General features: G+C 42.7%; 1 long non-coding RNA gene across 1 annotated transcript; it reads left to right on the top strand.

The window, feature by feature from the left end:
- Window positions 1-4,781: 4,781 nt before the first annotated feature.
- Window positions 4,782-20,335, top strand: LOC120395286. The gene is made up of 4 exons (XR_005592563.1): window positions 4,782-4,914; window positions 6,643-6,871; window positions 14,891-15,038; window positions 20,102-20,335. It is a non-coding gene; the product is annotated as an uncharacterized LOC120395286 (long non-coding RNA).
- The last annotated feature ends 233 nt before the right edge of the window (window positions 20,336-20,568 follow it).

Below are 20,568 nucleotides of genomic sequence, written 5' to 3'. Positions count from 1 at the left end.
TCACCTTTTCCCAACCTTTTCCACCACTTATCATCAAAACGCAAACATAATGGGCAACAGCTGTTTCTGTTATGCCATGGATTTAGCTACACTCCCTAAGTGAGCAGTTTAGTTCACCAACATTCATTTTTCCATAAGTCCATAATTACACAACCAAAGTTAATCCTCAAAACATTAGTATCTATTTTTAAGACAGATGAAGGGAGGCTTTTAGTTTCATTATGATAATTTACATTTCTTGTTTGGCTTTTTCCCTTTATTTCCTTTGTCTTGTTTCCATTTCCACTCCCACATCTTTGCTCTTTTTAAGTTTCTGCCTTATTACAATTCTTTCAGCTGCTTCCTTACCTTGTCACTAAAGTTAGAGTTTGAATTTAATGTGTTTGCTGGCTTTGCAGCTTTACTTTTCTACTTTTTATTTTTTTCTCCCTCCTTGGTTTCTGTGGCTATCTGTGTGAAGTGATAAAAAGAATCTGGAGAACAAATACAAAAGTCAGAGGAACTTTTTCGGGAAGAGACAGTCAGTCTGCACTTAAGTAAAGACTATCAAGTAATACTGGGTGGGTGAAATACCTATCTTCTTCTTCTTCTTCTTCTTCTTCTTCTTCTTCAGGCTTTTGGGGAGAGAAGATGCTGTTGGGGATGAGGTTGATTTGGGAAGGGAGTTTTTGTTGGAGAAAGATTTTTGGGTCAGAGCTGAGTTTTTTGGGAGTAACTTGCTAGTTTTTTTGTTAATCTATGTTTTTAAATTTTGTCAAAGGCACCTAAAGTCATAACTAGATGCCTCTTATTTGTATATTGTAAGCTGAAATTAATAATTAGATCAATAAAATGTTCAAAGGCACTAAAGTGAATTAGGAGGCTAAGTTCCATTTTCAAAAATGACTTCAAAAGTGACTAAATCTCACTGAAAGTCCCCGGGACATAGGCTCCCCACATGACTAAGTCATTTTTGTAAATGGCACTTATACTTCTAATTCACTTACATCTAGGTTTTTAAAAGTCACTAGTCATTTTGGATGCTTCCATGTTTGGGCACCCTAGCAGAATGCTAAGAATCATTAGGAAAGGGGAAGATAATAAGACAGAAAATAACCTAATGCCACTATATTAATCCATAGTATGCCCACACTTTGAATACTCAAAAAAAGATATATTAGAATTTGAAAAAGTACAGAGAATTGAAGCAAAAATGATCAGGGATATGAAACAGCCCCCATATAAGGAAAGATTAAAAAGATTGGGACTGTTCAGTTTAGAAAAGAGATGACTAAGTGGGGGATATGATAGAGGTCTATAAAATCGTGAATGGTATGGAGGAAGTGAATAAGGAAGTGTTACTTACCCCTACATATAACACAAGAACCACAGAGTCACCCAATGAAATGAATAGGCAGTAGATTTAAAACAATGATAAGGAAGTACTTCTCCACACAACACACAACCAACCTGTGGAACTCATTTCCAGGAGATGTTGTGAAGGCCATAAGTATAACTGTGTTTGAAAAAGAATTAGATAAGTTCATGGAAGATAGGTCCATAAAGGCTAGTAGCCAAGATGGTCAGAAACACAACCCCATGCTCTGGGTGTCCCTAAACCTCTGACTGCCAGAAGCTGCCCTATTCTGTTCATTCCCTGGAACATTTGAAGCATCTGACACTGGCCACTGTCGGAAGACAGGATACTGAGCTAGATGAACCCTTGGTCTGACCCTGTATGGCCACTCCCTATGTTCTTATATTAACTTCAGAAACATGAAAGGGTCCTGATTTTCAGAAAGTACTGAGCACCTGCCCTCTGAAAATCAGAACCCTTTTAAGGTGCCTCAAATAAGGTTCTCTAAAATAGAGGTAACCAATCACTCTTGCAATAATATGCTTTAGATATTTTTTAAAATCTTACCTGATATTTTTAAAGAATCGCTTCACTCAAAGGGAAAAGACAATACACATTGTATGAAAAGTTTGCAAAATTGCAGACATTCCTTTAGCAAAATTTTGAATCTGAGTCCTTCCCATGCTGTCAGATGTTACTTAGGGCACAAAAAGTCTCCACCATCCACCAAACATCGATCCTAGGCTGCTCTTTGCATGTCCTCTCTGTTGTTAAATCCCATAAGTTTTCCCTCTCTATGTGCTGTGCAGAGGGATTCTATCAGTCAGTCATTTTCATGTTTTCCTGCAGCTGTCCATATCATTCCTACCCTGGTAGACACTCTGGCTTCATTCTTAACACGTGTCCCAGATATTTCCATCTTCTTTTTTGGATAATATTAAGAGATTAATTGTTTCCACTGTGCCATATGCCAGTTTCTTTCCAAACACAGAAATAAAGTTGCCACATGTGAGCTGTGAAGCTAGAAGATTATTTCAGGTTCTTTAGAAACATAAACCAGCTTTATCTGGAGTATTAATATGCTGTTGTGAGCTCAAGTTTATCCTGAGAGGACAAAAGTTTCTGGTAGAAAAACTATTACAAGGAAATCCCTTCTAGTCAGTCTACGGGAAAATGATTTGACCATTGTTTTGTTGTGCATAGTCTGTGTGGTGGCTTCTACATATACAAGAGAGCTCAGTTCTGTGGCTAAGGAAGTATCCCAATACTGAAGAGAAAGGATCTTTTTTTCTTATTACTTCCCAAATATTTGTGGCTTCTGTAAATTGCTTTTTCATATTATAGTAAATTATTACAGTGGGTTTTTAGGTGGGCAGTTTCAGCTGGTCCAAGTACTTATGCTTATCCAAACTCAAATGCAACTCAAAGACCAAAGGCGCTACACAATTACCTGCAACACTTGAAAGCTAAAGCAGTACTATTTGTGGGCAGTATGACCAGGGTTTCCACTATTATTTTGATTCACAAGCTTTTTATGCATTTTGTCAAATCTTATCTGCCTTGGCAATCTCTGTGTTGCCTGATTGAAAATTGCATTTTGCTTTGTCAGATAAGAAGGAGTGTCAATTACTGGAGGAAAGATAAGCTTATGGTTAAAGCACTGAACTGGGACAAGGGAATCAGGGTTCACTTTTCAGATCTACCACAGACTTTCTGTGTGAAGTCTGTTGCCTTTGGCAAGTCCCTTAATTTATCTATGACTCCATCTGTAAAATTAGGGATAATAATACTTCTCTTCCACTTAGTGCAGTTATCAGGACAAATTCATTCATAATTGTACAGCATGCAGATTTTACGGTGATGGAGGCCATATAAGTATCAGGATATATAGATCTTAATCAGATAGGCTTTTAATTAGCTTTATATTTGAGTCTGATGTAGGGAAATAGTGGGTGAGCTTTTAGTTGCTGTTTCTGTAGGGAAACTTTAGATCTTTGTGAAGCCTATAATTGCTTAATAAGGGTCAAATCCTCATCCCTCAGAAACCAATTGAATTTTGCTGAGTTCAGCACAATCCAGGAGCAGGTCCTAAACAGACTACTATCACATCCCCTTTTTATCTTTTACAGAATGTGAAAACAGCACAGCAGTCTTTTTCTGAAGGTAACACAGAACCTAATCCTGTAAAGTGTTCTTGCCAGAGTGTGCTGAGCATCCACAACTTCCATTACCTTCACCTCGCATGGTCAAAAATTAGAGGCTTTTATCTGTACCACTAATTATAGTGTTGATATCCCTAACACTGATCTATTTCCTTCACTAGTTCTGGGGTAAAGTATCTAGATATCTTCTTGAGTAGATGTTTCTGTTCTTCTTGTTGCTATGCTGAATCTCATTGTTGACATGACATTTCTGTTTCTCATGGGTAGCATGCTCAAAGGTCTGAGGAGTGAAGAGTACTACCACTACTGCTGCCATCCAAAATCCCTCATCTAGAGTGGAAAAATAATCAACTCTTTCTATGGTTTTTGGATTTTCAACTGTTTGAAGTACAGATGCACTTACCTCAGAACTCCAGAGCTGATAGGGAGGAAGACAGTAAAGAGAATACTAGAAATATGCTGTGATTCAAATACAAACTATCTGCTTCTTATCTACCTCTGGGAGGTGCAGCTAGCTTCTGCCTAGGAAAATTCATATTTCTGGCTATTAAATATGATGAAGAATAATAAGATAAATAGGAGCTATCTTCCTTACCATCCAATTCTTATACTCCAAAATAGAAATCATGAAAATTCTCTCACTCACTCCACAGACAAGGTCTGGAAGACCTCATGTCTTGCAGGTCGTCTAAATTGTATTGAAACAGAGTGCAGTATGAAATGACTTGAGAGAAGATAATTATGAAAACTGTCTATCTGATGTTTGCACCGATGTTAAGAAGACCCCTAGAAAGTGTAAATTTGTGGTATTCTCAGCCTTTGATGGAAAAAAATCTTTTTTTTTCTCAACATCTCTCAATCTTCTGTATTTTAGGAGAAAGTATATTGTTTGGCCTCACAAACATAAATTGTCTGTCCTTGACTTGTACAAAATGAAATAGGCCATGCTATCTTCAGTGAATATTGTTTTTTTAAAGGAGTTTTTGAATTTACTAAACAGAGCTGGGCAGATAGTTCAGAAAGAATCCAGACTCATGCAGACACCACATATTTGAGTAATATCAACTAAACCTTCATATTATAGCCTCAGTTCAAGAGAGCACAGCCACTTTTTCTAGAACATTTTTTCTTTAACTTACCTAGATGTAATGGTAGAGGGCAGCCATTTTCTCTTTATGTTCTACAAAATCTGTGAACTGGAACACATTATGTTTGTTGGGTGGCAGCCTCTTTGGTTGAGCTGTGAGTTGGGGTGATTGTGTCTGCTTAACTTACCTCAGGTACACGGAACTCCTCAGTTTGGGGTGCATGACAGGCATCAGCCAGAAGAGATATGAGGGATTTAAAAAAGAAATTCCCATGTAAATGAAAAAGTCAGTTAGAGATGGCCAACAAAGTGTGGATATCATCTTATTGGTGAGAAATGGATTTGTGTTTCAGACTGCCTGTCTTTTAAAAGTGTTATAGATGTATAAAATGGTGTGCCTGAAAAAGCATGGGTGTTGATTTTGTTGGATGGGAATACAGAAGCTAGTACTCAAGCATGGGCACAAAAATATCTTTATAGGTATATTTGGGGATTTATATTTCAGAATGACTTTTGGGAGAACTGTGGAGAAAATGGGTAGAAACATTTAAAATTAAGATTGATTTTCAAAACTCCCAAAATCTTCAGTCTATAGGACAACTAGATAAAGGCTTATGGAATGAGTTAGATTATCATAAAGTAACAAAACAGAAATATTCTCTTCAGTAGTGAAATAGTCCATGTAATGTATAATCAGTACTTGTTCATTTATCTTCTCCTTATACTGTCTGTCTGCCCAGAATGACACATACTACAGCTCTATTCAGGAACAATGATTACTTCTCACTCCTATTAGCTAACATGGGAACTTCAAAGCTCTAGTGTGACAGACTAAAAGAAAAATTAATGTGAAAAACATTCCTTATCCTGGGAAACTATCTTCCAATGCCTGCAATATATGTAACACATATATCAGATACCAGTGTGCAATGTAGCAACCTGCATGGAACTCAGAGGGAGGCGCCTAGGTTGCAGGAGGAAAGAATTTGGAAGAGGCCCCAGGAAGTCAATCTGTGTGCCCCTAACTTTCAGGCTAGCCACAGTTGCATTTCTTTAAATAGTTCTTTTAATAAAGAGTCAGTTTAATTTTACAAGTATGGAGTCCTGTCATGTTGTTACCCAGCACATGATACATGAAACCTGGTGGCAATGGTCAATCTAGTGCAGGGATCGGCAACCTTTGGCACGTGGCCGATCAGGGAAATCTGCTGGAGGGCCAAGATGGTTTGTTTACCTGCCATGTCCGCAGGTTCGGCCGATCGCAGCTCCCACTGGCTGCGGTTCGCTGTACCAGGCCAATGGGGGCTGCGGGAAGCAGCGGCCAACATATCCCTCGGCCCGCGCCACTTCCCAGAGCCCCCATTGGCTTGGAATGGTGAACCACTGCCAGTGGGAGCTGCAATTGACCGAACCTGCGGACGCTGCAGGTAAACAAACCATCCCAGCTCGTCAGCGGATTTCCCTGATGGGCCACATGCCAAAGTTGCCGATCCCTGATCTAGTGTGACCCACAACAAGAAAGAGAGTATGAGTAACCTGCAAACAAGGTGGCCTAGTAACAGAGGAAGCAGGCAGCATGTCAGACTCAGACCACTAGGAGTGCTGGATTTCCCTATGAAAACCCTTGCACAAACATAGAAGCAAGAATTAATTCTGTATACAGTGTTCACCATTGGGGATAAAGATGAGAAAATGAAGGTACATTTTTATTTATTTTCTCATTTGGGGGAAAAAAGACGAAAAGTGAATAAGACACTATTTCCAGGAATAATGCCGGAAACACTGGAACAGCTGATAATGGGGTTTGATAAGTACTACTATCTCACACAGAATGAGACTGTGGAGAGATACTGGATTTTTATTTACCCCAAAACCAAGAAGCAGAAGAGGGAATAGATAGTTACATTTCAGAGCAGAGAACTCTGGAATTCCCCTGTAACTTTGAAGACATTAAAGTTTTTCTAATTAAAGACAGGATAGTTTTGGGACACATGTTTTTAGTGAATAGGAGACACTGAGCGAAACTGCTCTAACCCTAGAAAAATTCCTCCAAATAGCAAGAGCAGCTGAACTGACCAGGAAAAGGATCAAACCAGTAACAACAACCAGTGCAGAACAAGTATACAAGCTCAAGATAAAGGAACTGAGCAAACAGAACAGAGACAGACTGACCAAGAATGCAGACATCATGGTGCACTGTGGAAAGGAACATGAAAAGCAGAAAGAAAAATGCCCAGCCTACCGGCAATGGGCAAAGGTGTGTGGGAAACGGAACCAATGCAGCAGGTATGTCAGGAAGCAAAGAAAAAGCAGGAGTGCATGCAGTGGTTGATGACAGAGGTGATGCGTAGGAGGGCATACAAGGTCAAGTGCTCCCCCCTGAGATTTCAGTGAGTGCCGAGCTGCCCTTGCAGGGCTGGCTCTGCTCAGCGGGAGAAGAGGGCTCTGTCCATCTCCTGCTGCACCTCCACTTGGCACTTCCATCTCACTTGGCCCCTCCCCCCTGCAGCCGGCCTGGGCCCAGGGGGAAAGCTGAGAGGGCAGGGTGAAGCTGCTTCTCAAAGGGTGGCCTCTCCCCGCCCGGGCCCAGCTGCTGGGCACAGCGGCTGAGTGAGCTGGAAATGTGCTGAGGATGGGGGGGCTCCAGGTCACTGGGCCCCTGTCAGGGGCGGCTCCAGGTCCCAGCGCGCCAAGTGCGTGCTTGGGGTGGCACGCCGCGGGGGGCACTCTTCCGGTCGCCGAGAGGACGGCAGGTGGCTCTAGTGGACCTCCCGCAGATGTTCCTGCGGAGGGTCCGCTGGTCCCGCGGCTTCGGTGGAGCATCCGCAGGCATGTCTGCAGAAGGTCCACCGGAGCTGCAGGACCAGCGACCGGCAGAGCACCCCCCACGGTGTGCAGCTGTGTGTGGGGCGGCGAAATGGCTAGAGCCGCCTCTGGCCCCTGTTCCCAGAAGCTGGGCCTGGGTGGGGAGCAGAAGAGGTGGGAACTCTGCATCCTCCACAGGCAGGATCTCTCACACGCAGACACTGCACAGAGCAGCAACCACCCTCACCCAGCAGGAAAGCGGTTCCATCCCACCCCCTCTGTTCCCCGCACAGGCTCAGCTGCCAGGAAGAGGGGCTGAGCGAGTCAGAAACATGCTGGGAGGAGGCACAGTAGGAGAAGGCAGAGCGCCTGTCCCCACAAGTAACTCTGGCAGTGTGAGCATGGTGACCTCAGGCTGGGTGCAGGATATGGGGGCGGGTCACTGGGGAAGGCACCAGGAGCACATCCCTCTGCTCAGCCCAAGTTAGAGGCATTGCTCATGACCCTGCTGAGATGTCTGCAAGGTCACAGGAGCTCTGGGGAGACACTGGTACTGTGAGACACCATGGGCTGGGGCCAGCCCCGGCCTGGTCCAGAGGCATATTCTTCCAAGATGCTCCCATAGGCCAGCCCCCCAGGAACTGATGGGATTGGCTGCCCTGGCCTAGGGAGGTAGGGCTGGAAGATTCCTCCCAGAGGTGACATGTGGGGCAGTTACATGCCCGCCCCATGTGTTCCGCTCCCTCCCCTTCCCTCCCCGGTGAGTATCGGCAGGCATGGGTCATCTCTGATCAATGAAGTAGACACTTTCCATTAAGAGGAAGATATCTGCAGTCTGACTTTAGCGGATCCAAAGGCTTTCAATATATACACATTGCAGAAGAAGGTTGTCAACTATTCAACTGCCATGTTTGCAAATATGCTCTTAGATCAACCACTAATTCGATTCCAGATGGATTGTGGAGCCAGCTGCAATGTAATCCCAGCTACAATGATAAGAAGCAATATTAGACTAGAGAAATGTGACTAAGTGCTGGTGATGTACAATGAAACCATTCTAAGGCCAGCGGGCAAATGCGGACTGTGAATAAAGCACCTATGAAATGAGATGTTATAATTTGGAGTTTATAGTAATTGACACACAGAAGTACCACTCACTGCTGGGCACAATACAAACCGAGAATATCCTCAGAGGGAGTACAGTCCCCATGTGCCTTATTCAGCATTCTATCAGAATACAAGGCCATATTTCAAGAAGATGGATACCTAAAGGGCAGACTAACACTAGAAATAAACCCCCATATGCAACCCCTGAGACTATTAAAATCCATTTGCGCTGGGGGAGCCACTGAAGAAGGAACTGGCAAGCCTGCAAAGAAGAAGCATTATTACACCTGTTGAAACTACCACAGCAGCCTAGTAGTGGTGAGAAAACTTCCAGTTAAGCTGAGGCTCTGTATTGACCCACAGCCACTTAACAGAGCATGGAAAAGAAATTACCAATGACTGAGGACATACTACCCAATTTATCCCAGGCAAAAGTGACATCAAAGAATGGGTATGACATCAAGAATAGGTTCTGGCATGTTCAGCTTGATGAGCCATCCGGCTATCTGACAGCTTTGCCACACCTGTTGGCAGGCACCACTGGATACAAATGCCTATGGGCCCCAGAGGTGTCCCAGTGCAAAGTGAATCCTAGAGGCTCATACAGGCATCAAGATTGTAGCCGATGACATTCTTATAGTAGGAAGAGATTTCAAAGAACAAGCAACCACTATACCAAATGGTGACAACTTCTAAACCAGTACTGGGACCAGAATATTAGGATGAATGCAGATAAGCTGAAGCTGAGGAGAACTGAGGTCCTCTACATCAGACATCTGTTGACTTCTGAGGGATTCTGGTCAGACTCCGAAATACTGAGAGCTGTTAAGGAAATCCACAGACCAAAGGATGTAAAGGGAATCCAGCTATTTATAGGCCTGGCCAACTTTCTTCCCAGTTTCTGCACAGACCTATCAGAAGCCTGTGAACCGTTGAGAGAGTTAACACAGAGAGATGCAGGGTGGGAATGGTCAGGGACCTCTGAACAGGCATTTTAAAGTATAAAGAAATTCATAGAGGCACCAATCCTAAAGTACTCCAGCCCTGCAAAGCAGGTAGAGCTACAGAGTGATTCCTCAGAAGGAGGCATAGGAGCAACACTGATGCCAAGCTAGTAGCTCATCTCACTTGCTAACTGAGCCCTGACAGACACAGAAAGGGGATATGCTCGGAAAGAAAAGGAGCTACAGGCCACCCTCTCTGGAATAGAATGATTCCATCAGGGTGCTAGGTGGACATGTGGTTGAATCACAAGCCATTGGAAAGCAACATGAAAATGTCGCTTGTACCCAAGTGACTGCAACATGTTATTGAGACTCTAGCACTATGATGTGAGGCTAAAGGTACTGACTAGGAAAGTCACTAGTGGTGGCAGGTACAACACAGATAATTCTGTGAAACAGGAGATAGATTACCAACATGATACAGTACTGTCACATCTCCAATTGGAGGCTCTAGGTAATCCAACAAAGTACCAAACAGGATGGGAGTGTTACAGGCAGTAAAATAATTCAAACTCCAGGGCTGGCCAGATTGCAAGGAGCAAGTCCCACAAGAGGTTGTCTTCTACTATCAGACAAAGGACAGCTATGTGTGCAAGAAGAGATTTTGTTTAAAGGGGACTGAATAGTAATTCCAGCAGATTTCAGAGTTGACATCATGAGCTGGATACATGCCTCATACCTGGGAAGAGAGGCACGTCTAAGATGAGACACAGAGTGTATTTACTAGCCAGGCATGAATGCCCAATTGAGAGTATACATGGAATAGCGTGAGCTGTGCTCCAAGTATAATGATCCACGACAGAAGGAGACTTCACAGCCTCATAAAATTCCAACCTGACCCTGTGAAAAGGTCAGAACAGACCTTTTCACTTTTAATGGCAGTATCTACATGGTCACAGTAGATTATTCCTCCAATTTCTGGAAGATCAACTTTCTGGAGGATGCTCAGGCAAGAGCTGTGATCAGGAAACTGAACATGCATTCTGCAAGGTATGATATAACTAACATGCTATTCTCAGAAAATGGGCCACAATACACTGCAGCAGAATTCAATCCTTCAGCAGCCAATTAGAATTCAAGCATAAAACATTTTCCCCTAGGTACCCACAAAGCAACGGAAAGGCAAAGGCAGCAGAAAAGACATCTAAGAGACTGACTGCAAAGGCAAAACAGATGGGAAGAGATCCCTACCTGGCAATGTTAGACTATCACAGTGACTCTCCCAGGGACTAGAGAGTAGCCCAGCATGGAGATTGATGGGCTGAAGAACCAGGACTCTGATCCTAGGAGATATAGTCTTCTGCAGTTTATTTGAGGAACAATGGACAGTTCACAGAAAAAGTTAAAAGACTGCCAAGTTAAGCAGGCAGCTTGCTACAACATAGGTTTCAAAGACTTGTAGCCACTAGTGACCTGGTGGTCACCTAGATCCACCTAACAAATAGCAACAGCAAAAGGTAAAGTCCAAGCTGCAGTGGGACAGAGGGCATATGAGGTATCTACATATTCACGATAGCAGTGGAAACAAAACGAAAGACAACTGTGGAGTAGTGGCAGACAGCCAGTGGACCAAGACATACAGGGTATAGGCCAGGACCATGGAGACTTAGAAAGAACTTCAGCCTTCAGATAGCCCAATATAGACCAGTCAGAAGAAACGAGGTATATAAGCAATACAGAAGACCAACAGGAAGCCAATCAACAGAATGAAGACAGAAACATGGCGTAAGCAAGTACCCGGTAAATGGTGAAAATACAAACAAGAAGTGGGAGACTGGCTTGAAGATTAGAACACATGAAGGATTATGAGGCTTCACAGGTTACAATGGGATGGTGGTAAAGGCCATGTTGTCTATGTACTAGTAACCTCTGGCCGCAGTAAGTCAGCAAATGCTTGCACAAAGACACAACATTAACTAAAATTGTTGAAAGGAAAGATGTAGCGACCTGCATAGAATCTCCTTGGAGGGAGGTATAGGTTGCAGGAGGGAAGAGTTTGGAGAAGGCATCAGGAAGTCAGTCTGTATGCACATGACTTGAATGCTATCCATAGCTGCAGCATCTCTATAAATAGTTCTCTTAAGACCCAATGCAGTTATACACGTATGGAGTCCTTTCATGTTGTTACCAGGATATGATAGCTACATGAAACATGATAGAAGTTTTTTCATTAACTAGGGCAGTGATATGCCAAGGGCTATTTCTTCAAAATAATGCCCTGATCCTGAAATAAGATGTATGCTGGCAGACCTCTGCTCCCCTTCAGGAGACCGACTGACTTTAAGTCTCTTTTAGTTCAAGTTGCTTAGCACTTTTGAAAATCAATCCCCTTACTTAAGAAACCCACATTAAATTTTAGGAACCTAAGTTTTGGCTTCTGTTGTTAAAAATCTTGGCCTACAATTCCAAAAGAGACACTCAATTCCCACATCATATATGCTTTAGCCACAAACCAGTCAGTAATAATGTATTGGGCAAAAAGTGGTGCATTCTTATCTGTCCTGCTTGTCATTATTCATCAAGATACTCTTCTTCTCCTCACACTGTAGATCAGTTATTGAAGTGGTTTGTATTCTTGTGTCAGAAGATTTATTTTGTCAAGGAACTAGACTCTGTGGGCCAGTTCTCTGCAGGTGTAAGGAGATGAAACTCCATTCAATCCAACTTGGTTACATCAGGGTGAAACTGACTGTGAGGAGAGAGTTTAATTTAACTTGGGGATTCTCCTCACAGCAATTCCTGTTATGTTTATAATCTTCTCTCCTCCAACTCACTGTATCAGAATAGGGAAAAGAAAAATAGGCCAGAAGAGACACAAATAGGGATATCTGAGATTTCTCTGCTCTCCTCTGAAAACTGATAAAATAAATCAAATCTATTTCTTTAAGTCTATTTCCACAATTCTTGTCTAGTTTTCAGTATTTTGGTTTCCTCTCCTGTGTGCAGACTTAACAATAACTTTGAAGACAACCAGAGTTATCTCTGGAAAACTTAAATATCATCTATTCTTCCACCTTATTTATTGGTCAGCAAAAGTTTTTTTCCTCTGGGTCCCAGCTCTCACATAGGCAGTAAGGGATTGTGGTAAATTACTCCTTGGGGCCAAATTCCGCCCTCAGATATACACGGGCATTTCCTAATGACATCAGTGGGAAAGGCATGCATCTCAAGACAAGTTTTGGCCCTCAATGGCTAATAATTAACAAAGGAATTACTCTAGAAGACAAGGTAGAGTACACAAAAGCCTTATTATGTTATGGAATTGCTGTCCTCCTTTAAATAGAATTGGGATTTTAAATAGGACTATTTCTTCATGCACTTCATTTCCTCTATTGTTTTGTGAGAAAAGATGATCTATTATTAGGATGTACAGCCAAACTCATTTATCATAAGTGATTCTGTCACAGAAACCCTTGGAATAGAGAGACTTTGTCCTGTGTTATGAGTATAATTTTCCTAAAGGATTGAGAAATCAATGTATTTCTTGTTTAGAAAGCAAAACTAGAAATAATTGATAGTGTGTCACCATCCTAGAGAACAAACAGAAAAGTAAAACATCAAATTAAAAATCACTAGAATAAAGAAAAAAGGAAATCCTCAAAGACCATTATTCTGTTCAAGACACTTCCGCTGGATTATTGTGAGAAGGAAAAGAGCAGTAGATGAGATATAAAAATACAAAGTTGGTAATAAACAGTCAAATATATGAAATCTCTTGTGAAGACAGATTTGCAAATTATTTTTAATGCACTGAGCAATTTCAGATAGTAGTAATGCTCTTCAAATCTCAATGCTTTCATGGATATTTCATAATGAAGAGGCTATTATGTTTTTTTATTTTTCCCCTTTTCATCATTTTTTTCAATAATTTTCTCATAGTTGGTGTTACTGAACTGTGTTTTCCTTTGTTCCTGGCTACTGGAATGCATTTTTCAGGTGGAAATGACTGGAGAAAATGCTCCTAATTCTTTCTTAAAATTATTGTGTTCTGCAGGCCTGAAACACAATCTAATCTCTCATCTATATTTTGGCAACCCTCCACTTTTCTTACAAGAGCACATTGTAAGCTTCTCTGAGGGGTTTCATTCTTTGGTAACACATCTAAGAGATTATGCAGAAGTTCCTACAACATCATAACTCCATCTACTACTCTTCCTGTCTGTAGCAGGGTGGACCTCTGCTCCTGGTTTTAAGGGGTTTAAAAGTGGCCTGGCAGGGCTTCAGAGCTGCTGCTCTCAAAGCTGGGCTGATTGGGGAAGTAGCCGCAGCTGGGCCACACCCCAATCAGGCCACAGCTGGCCCCTATAAAAGGCTATGAGCCAGGAGCCCACTCAGTCTCTCTCTGGTGCTAGAGAGAGAGGGGCCTGGCTGCTTAGGAGCTGAGACAAGGTACCTAGGGTGAAACAGGGCTGGGGAAAGGCTGAGGAGCTGGGGAAGCTCCATCCTAGAAAACCCCAGGCTGCGGCCTAGCACAGGGCAAAAGGTACTGGAGGTTGCAGGGGGCAACCTAGGGGTAGGCAAAGGCAGCAGGTCCAAGCCCCCTTTGCTGATGATGAGTATGGGATACTGCAGTCTGCCCCAGCAAATGGGGGGTAGATAGAGACTGGGTCAGTAGCCACTACTGAGGTGAAGTGGGGATAGTAGGGTGGGGGTTCCCCCTGGGAAGGGGTAACCCAGTAAAGGTTAAAGGGGGCACTGGGGTCCTGGGAGGGACACAGAGCCAGTAGCAAACAGGTGGATCACTGGCCTGCAGAGGGCACTCCAGGGCTGGAAAGAGCTAATTTCCCTAGAGTCACCAGCAGGAGGTGCCGCAGGGGTGAGTTGGACTCGTTACACTGTCATACTTGGCAAAAAAAGGGGGGGTTGTTTTATACTAAATCTAGCTAACAGAAAGTCATTAATCATCTATCATACTAATGATATTTTGAGAGCTGGATCTTTACAGGGAAATGTATATCTGTTCACATATTCTGCACAAACACATTATACTGTCATCCAGATATGCCTTTTTCTCTATGTACAGGAAATATCTATCCCTTCAGAGCTTTTTAAATGAAGGATATGTCTAAAATATGTCTAGGGAAATACAACCTAGATGGAGCTACTATAAGGCGGGCACATAACTGGTTGGAAAACCATTCCCAGAGAGTAGTTCACAGTCCATCTGGAAGGGCATATCAAGTGGGCTGAGCAGCTTGCAAACAAACTTCAAATATGACATCATGACAGGTAAATAAGCTGATTGGAGAGGTTTGGGGCAGGAAGGATGGAGTGTTATGAGTAAGATAATTTATTTACTAGACTAGGGTTACAGCATGGCATGATGGATTAATGAAAGTATTTTTAAAAGATGATAAAATAACTGCCTTTGCTGGCTAATTTCTTGAAGGCTTTGCAGAAAATGGCTGTCTTAAGCAGGGAACTGAATGAGATTAGGGAGGACATTCCATGGAAGAAAACATGAAGACCCTTTGGGAGAAGCAGACAAGCAGTATATTATGACCTAGCATTACTGGTGGAGCACAGCAACTGTGGGGGTGAGTGACAGAATAATAGAATAGGTCTGATAAGTAGGGAGGGCAGATAATGGGCAGGGGAGTGGGAGGCTTTGAAGATGAGAACCATAAAACTCAACTAATTCAGTGTGGATATTCAAAGGGTTCAAGGGACTCAAACAGAGCATGATGTGCTTGTTTCTACATGTAATTGTTCAAAACCAACCATTAGCCCTGACAAATTCACTATATAGTAACTGTAAGGTGCAATAACCAGTAAGGCTTTGTCTACACTGCCAATTGAACAACAAAACTTTTGTCATTCACAGGTGCTTTAAAAAGTCCTCCTTTCCCCCACCCCCAAAAACAAAAGTTTTGCTGTGGCAAGTGGCAGTGTAAACAGCTCATTGGTGGCAGGAGCGCTCTCCTGTTGACAACGTGAACCCCGCTCATAGGGGGTGGGAGTATTTTGTCAGCAAAAGTGCTGACAAGCAGCATTTACACTGCCCAACTTTTAGCAACATTGCATTGGTAAAAGCAGCATAGTGCAGACAAAGCCTAAGTATTAACCAGCAACTCCTAAGGCAGGGATTGGCAACCTTCGGCACGCGGCTTGCCAGGGTAAGTCCCCTGGCGGGCTGGGCCGGTTTGTTTACCTCCTGCAGCCACAGGTTTGGCCGATCGCGGCTCCCATTGGCCGTGGTTCACCATTCCAGGCCAGTGGGGGCTGCAAGAAGCTGTAGCCAGCACATCCCTCGGCCCGCACCGCCTCCCGCAGCCCTCATTGGACTGGAACGGTGAACCGCAGCCAGTGGAAGCAGCGATCGTCCGAACCTGCGGACATGGCAGGTAAACAAACTGGCCCGCCCTGGCAGGGGACTTACCTGGTGGGCCGCGTGCCAAAGGTTGCCGATCCCTGTGCTAAGGAGTAACCACTGCCCTGTAAGCACCCTGAGCACTGATTTGTCCTCTTTGCAGTATGTGTTAGAGGGAGTAAGTAATAATGCACAATGCAGGAAATTTTATGGGTTAACTGTATGATGCAGTAAACACTAAGAAGCAATATGCAGACAGGTGCACACTGAATTAAGCCAGAGAAGGTAGCTTATTAGCACAAAATTGCCTGATTCTCCTTTGCCCTGCACCTTGTAGTCATTTACAAAGTGCATGTAGAGGTAACATGCTACCAAATCACAATGATCCTATTTTACAACTCCTTTGCATTGGAGTAAATGGTTGCAGAAAGTGCAACCCAGAGTCTGATGCTTTGCTCTGTTATATCAGCTTTAAACAAGAGTCGTTCTGTTAACTTCAGTAGTTTCTTATGCAAAAAAATCACTGTAACAGAATAAAGAATCAAGCCCACCGTATCAGAGCTGTCTACTAGTTAGGCCTGTACTTTTGCCTATGCATCACCATCTGTAGGCATGCACAGAGTCACTATAGTAAAGAAGTCCATTTCAAAACTTTGCATAGCAAAGCCATCGCCCACTGGAAAACAACATATGCAAATGAAGAGAAGAATGCTTTCAACCTTTCTTTTTTAATATAATTTTGAATCATGCTTCCCTGAAGTCCATATGAATTCTTCCACTGGCTACAGTCAGAGCAAGAATGGGCTCTAAAGTAATTTGAATAGTATCATAATATAATGGGGGAAAGTCTTTTTTATTTTACTGATCAATTGCTTATTCCCGCGTGGCTTTTCTCTGACTTCATAAAAGAACTTCATATATTTTGGTGAAAAAGATAAATTAGATGGGAAGACTTAAAAAAAATAAAAAGAGCTCCTTGACCTAATGGTAGGTTGGAGTGTAGCTATTTTTTTCCCTTTAATTATGCTAACCTGCCATTATGGCTGTGAGATGTGATAAATTTATTTTCAAAGGCAACATTAGTCTGTTACTCAGTGCTTTGAAACCTAGATATTACAGCAAATGAATAACAACTTAACTAGACAGTGAATTTAAACCACCTGGCTTCTCTCCAGACAATGTATCTGGTGAGTCACAGTAGCACAAACAATGACTTTAAACCATTAAACCAAAAAGGGGGGTTGTGTAAGAACAAGTCTAAAAATCGTTGGGCCTGTTTCATCACTTCATTACTGCAGTTTTCTACCTGTGTGTGGGGAACCTGGCCCATGATATTTGCTAGGATTCACTGCTGGCATCACACTAATCACAAATACACAGAGGTGCCATACATACTAATATTGCACATGGATATGTGCTGGTTGAGCCACATGGTTCCTTGCTCCATGTATGCACCTGCACATCACTAAGGATACCAGCCCTAACATTAGTAACATGACTCTATTCCTGTTCTTACTTGTTAACTCCTTGGACTGGATCCTCAGCTGGGGTAATTTGATATTGTTTCAATGACTTCAGTGCAGCTACCCCAATTTGCACCTTCTGAGGATCTGGCCCTTGCTTAGTAAATATGTTTGTGGCATCACAAATGAAAGATGCATTAAAAGGGCTGATTGGCCTCTCAGTCACGGCTATGTAGATTAGGAGTAATTCTATTGAAATAAATGTATGTTGACATAAAATTGGTGTAAGATAAAGGAGAATGAAGCCCTAGGGCCTGATTCTCCTTTGCCTTGTATCACGTGTGGTCATTTAAACTTGTGCAAAGTGAGTGAAAAATGTTAATATTTTGAATTGGTAATATTTTGTTCCCACTTTGCACAGATGTTAATGACTAGGCAGGCCATTCATCCAGTTTTAAATTGGACAGACCTCTCTTTGGGTGGTATGTCTCCTTCCCAGCACTGAGGCAAAACTGGATGTGGTTTTGTCTGGTATTGGATGGGGGATGTGATTTTGAATACCGTGCTGTTCCCTCACCACCATTGCCATGACCTCGCACGCATGAGGTGTGAGAGGGCATGCTGGTGGGGGGAGGGGTCACAGCATCAGGGGTGGGCTCAGGCCATTCCTGGAAATACTGGAATATCCAGTATTCTGGGAATGCATGAGTGTCCACTCTGTGTAAATGACTACATCAGAGACCTTACTATGAGTTACACTAGTGGTTCTCAACCTATTTACCATTATGGGCCATATCCAATACTACCTGTGTGGCCCTGAGGTTGTCACATGGGCTGCAACTATGTGCTGACTGGGCCGCAAGTGGCCTACGGGCAGCAGATTAAGAACCACTGAGTTACACTAAGACCCCTTTATGTAATGATTCTGGCCGTGTAAAGTGGCCTTAAAGTAGATGTAGATTACATTAACACTACCCAACTGGTGTAAAGGGGCTTAAGTAAGCTGAGAATCAGGCTTAAGGTGTAAAGCAGTGGAAAATCAGGCCCTTTAAACTAAAGAAGTATGGACTCCAGGCCCCTGAGCAGGGAGCCACCATGAATGTTTTAGTAAGCTTTAAAAGCTTCTCTTTCAGTGGGGAAAAGCTTATTAGAGCATTAAAAATATTCAAATAGGCTTTTCACATTGAAAATGAAGTTTTAATGCTTAAAAAATTACCATGGGGACTCTTTGCTTCTGAGAAGGACATCCAATATGGCTACCACTTCTGCAATTTTAAAAGGCTCTGTTTAGTAGCAAATTTTTTTATTGAAATAAAATAGAATAAATAGCATTTTTTCTCTAAGTGGAACTAAAATTGTAAGCCTACCAAACCAGCATAGATATTAATAGAATATAAACCTCTGTAGGTATGGTTTTAGTTTTTATCCATAAAACTACATTCTACACACGTCCTGAGAATAACATCTACAGACATTCAAGTTTATTCCAGGATTCACCACACTACCATCAGAAGCTTTTCACAGTTATCAATAAAGTCTCTGGATCCAAATCTGCAGTCCTTACTCAGGCAGAACTTCCATCAGAACCAATCCGAGTTTTGTCTGAATAAGGACTGTAGACCTTTTTCTCCATCCATCTCTATATTCCAAATTTCTAGTGCCTCAATAGCAATTTCTTTTTTCTGTGGAGTTTAGGAGAAGACAAATCTTCATGCCAAATGATTTCTCCCTTCAAAATGATAAGCTAAGGACAGAAGATATATGCAACATAGTGGAAAGAGAAATGTGTACATTAAAAGGTCTTAATATGTATAGCTATATTTTATGTTATACTTTATGTATTTAGACATCTATCAATGTGAGGACAAGTCATAACTGGATTGAGATTGTGAAATTTAGCTTCAGGGAATGGTGGAGCCACAGGTGGGTTATGAGGAGTGCAGCCTATTGAGTGTAAACATGGAAATCCTCCTTACAGTTATTGCATGTTAGATGTATATTTTCCCTCCTTTTAAAACTTGATCTCCCCTTCCCTTCTCTTTATTCTCTCTGTTCTGTTTTCCTATTTCCTGTGTGTAAGGGGCACTGCCAAAGAGCCATTTCATCAGAGTGCTGCACCAGAAAAGAAGACTGGCAGTGCCAGCTGTAACAGTCAATGGATTTAATTATCCAGTAACTTAATTCTTGTTTGGTAGCATTTCACACCCATTTTGCACTGGTACAAGTTATTCATGTGGTGTAAAACAGAGGAGAACTAGGTCTTTTGAAATTCAGGTTGAAAGGTATCTTATGAAGATAGCATACGGCAGGGGTCGGCAACCTCTGGCACGCGGTTCGCCAGGGTAAGCCCCCTGGCAGGCCGGGCCAGTTTGTTTACCTGCTATGTCAGCAGGTTCTGCCGATCGTGGCTCCCGCTGGCCGCGGTTCGCTGTCACAGGACAATGGGGGCGGCAGGAAGCAGTGCGGGCGAGGGATGTGCTGGCCGCGGCTTCCCGCCACCCCCATTGGCCTGGAACGGTGAACCGTGGCCAATGGGAGCTGTGATCGGCCAAACCTGCCAATGCAGCAGGTAAACAAACTGGCCCGGCCTGCCAGGGGGCTTACCCTGGCAAGCCGCGTGCCAGAGGTTGCTGACCCCTGGCATACAGGTTATTGGAGCTATTAATACCTAGCAGCCAGAAAGGAGGGAAATGTAAAAATAGAAGCCAGCTACAAAAATTTGACTACTTCAGGGGCCACATGCATCCCTGGGATGGAGCTAATCTTGCAACAGAAACTGAGTGGAAGTAAAGGTATCTTTATGCCACCTTTGTCTCCCCTGTGCCAGGCTTGCTGAAGACTGCATTGGCACTTGACCCAGTTAAGACACTGCTTAAGGGCTGGTTGGAATTGTGCCTGTCTGCCATGCTCCTTTCCTTCCCAACACACAGGAAGAAAGAAGTCAGAGAAATGAGAAGACAGAAAGAAGGGAAGCTGAACTGAAAGGAGTTTTCATTGCCCACTGTTGATGAAAACAGTTGAGATAAAGTATTCACTTTAGTTTTGTATCACATACCCATTTCCCTCCCTCCTATTTTACTCCTCATGTATTCATTTTTTCTATACAGAAGTAGCTGGCAATCTGCAATAAAACTGTCCTAAAATACCAAAAATGACTTAACTCATTACAAGAGAAAAAAGTGTCCTGAATATATGGACACATTCACTACAGAGTTTCAAGAGAGGTTCACAGAATACATACTGAGTCTACTGCCAGCAGTAGAACAAGTTGAAACTAGTCCTCTGACAGGAGGA

Source organism: Mauremys reevesii, linkage group 1 (genome assembly GCF_016161935.1).
Source record: "Mauremys reevesii isolate NIE-2019 linkage group 1, ASM1616193v1, whole genome shotgun sequence".
NCBI classification, from domain to species: domain Eukaryota; kingdom Metazoa; phylum Chordata; order Testudines; family Geoemydidae; genus Mauremys; species Mauremys reevesii.
This window is presented reverse-complemented; position numbering and strand designations above follow the sequence as displayed.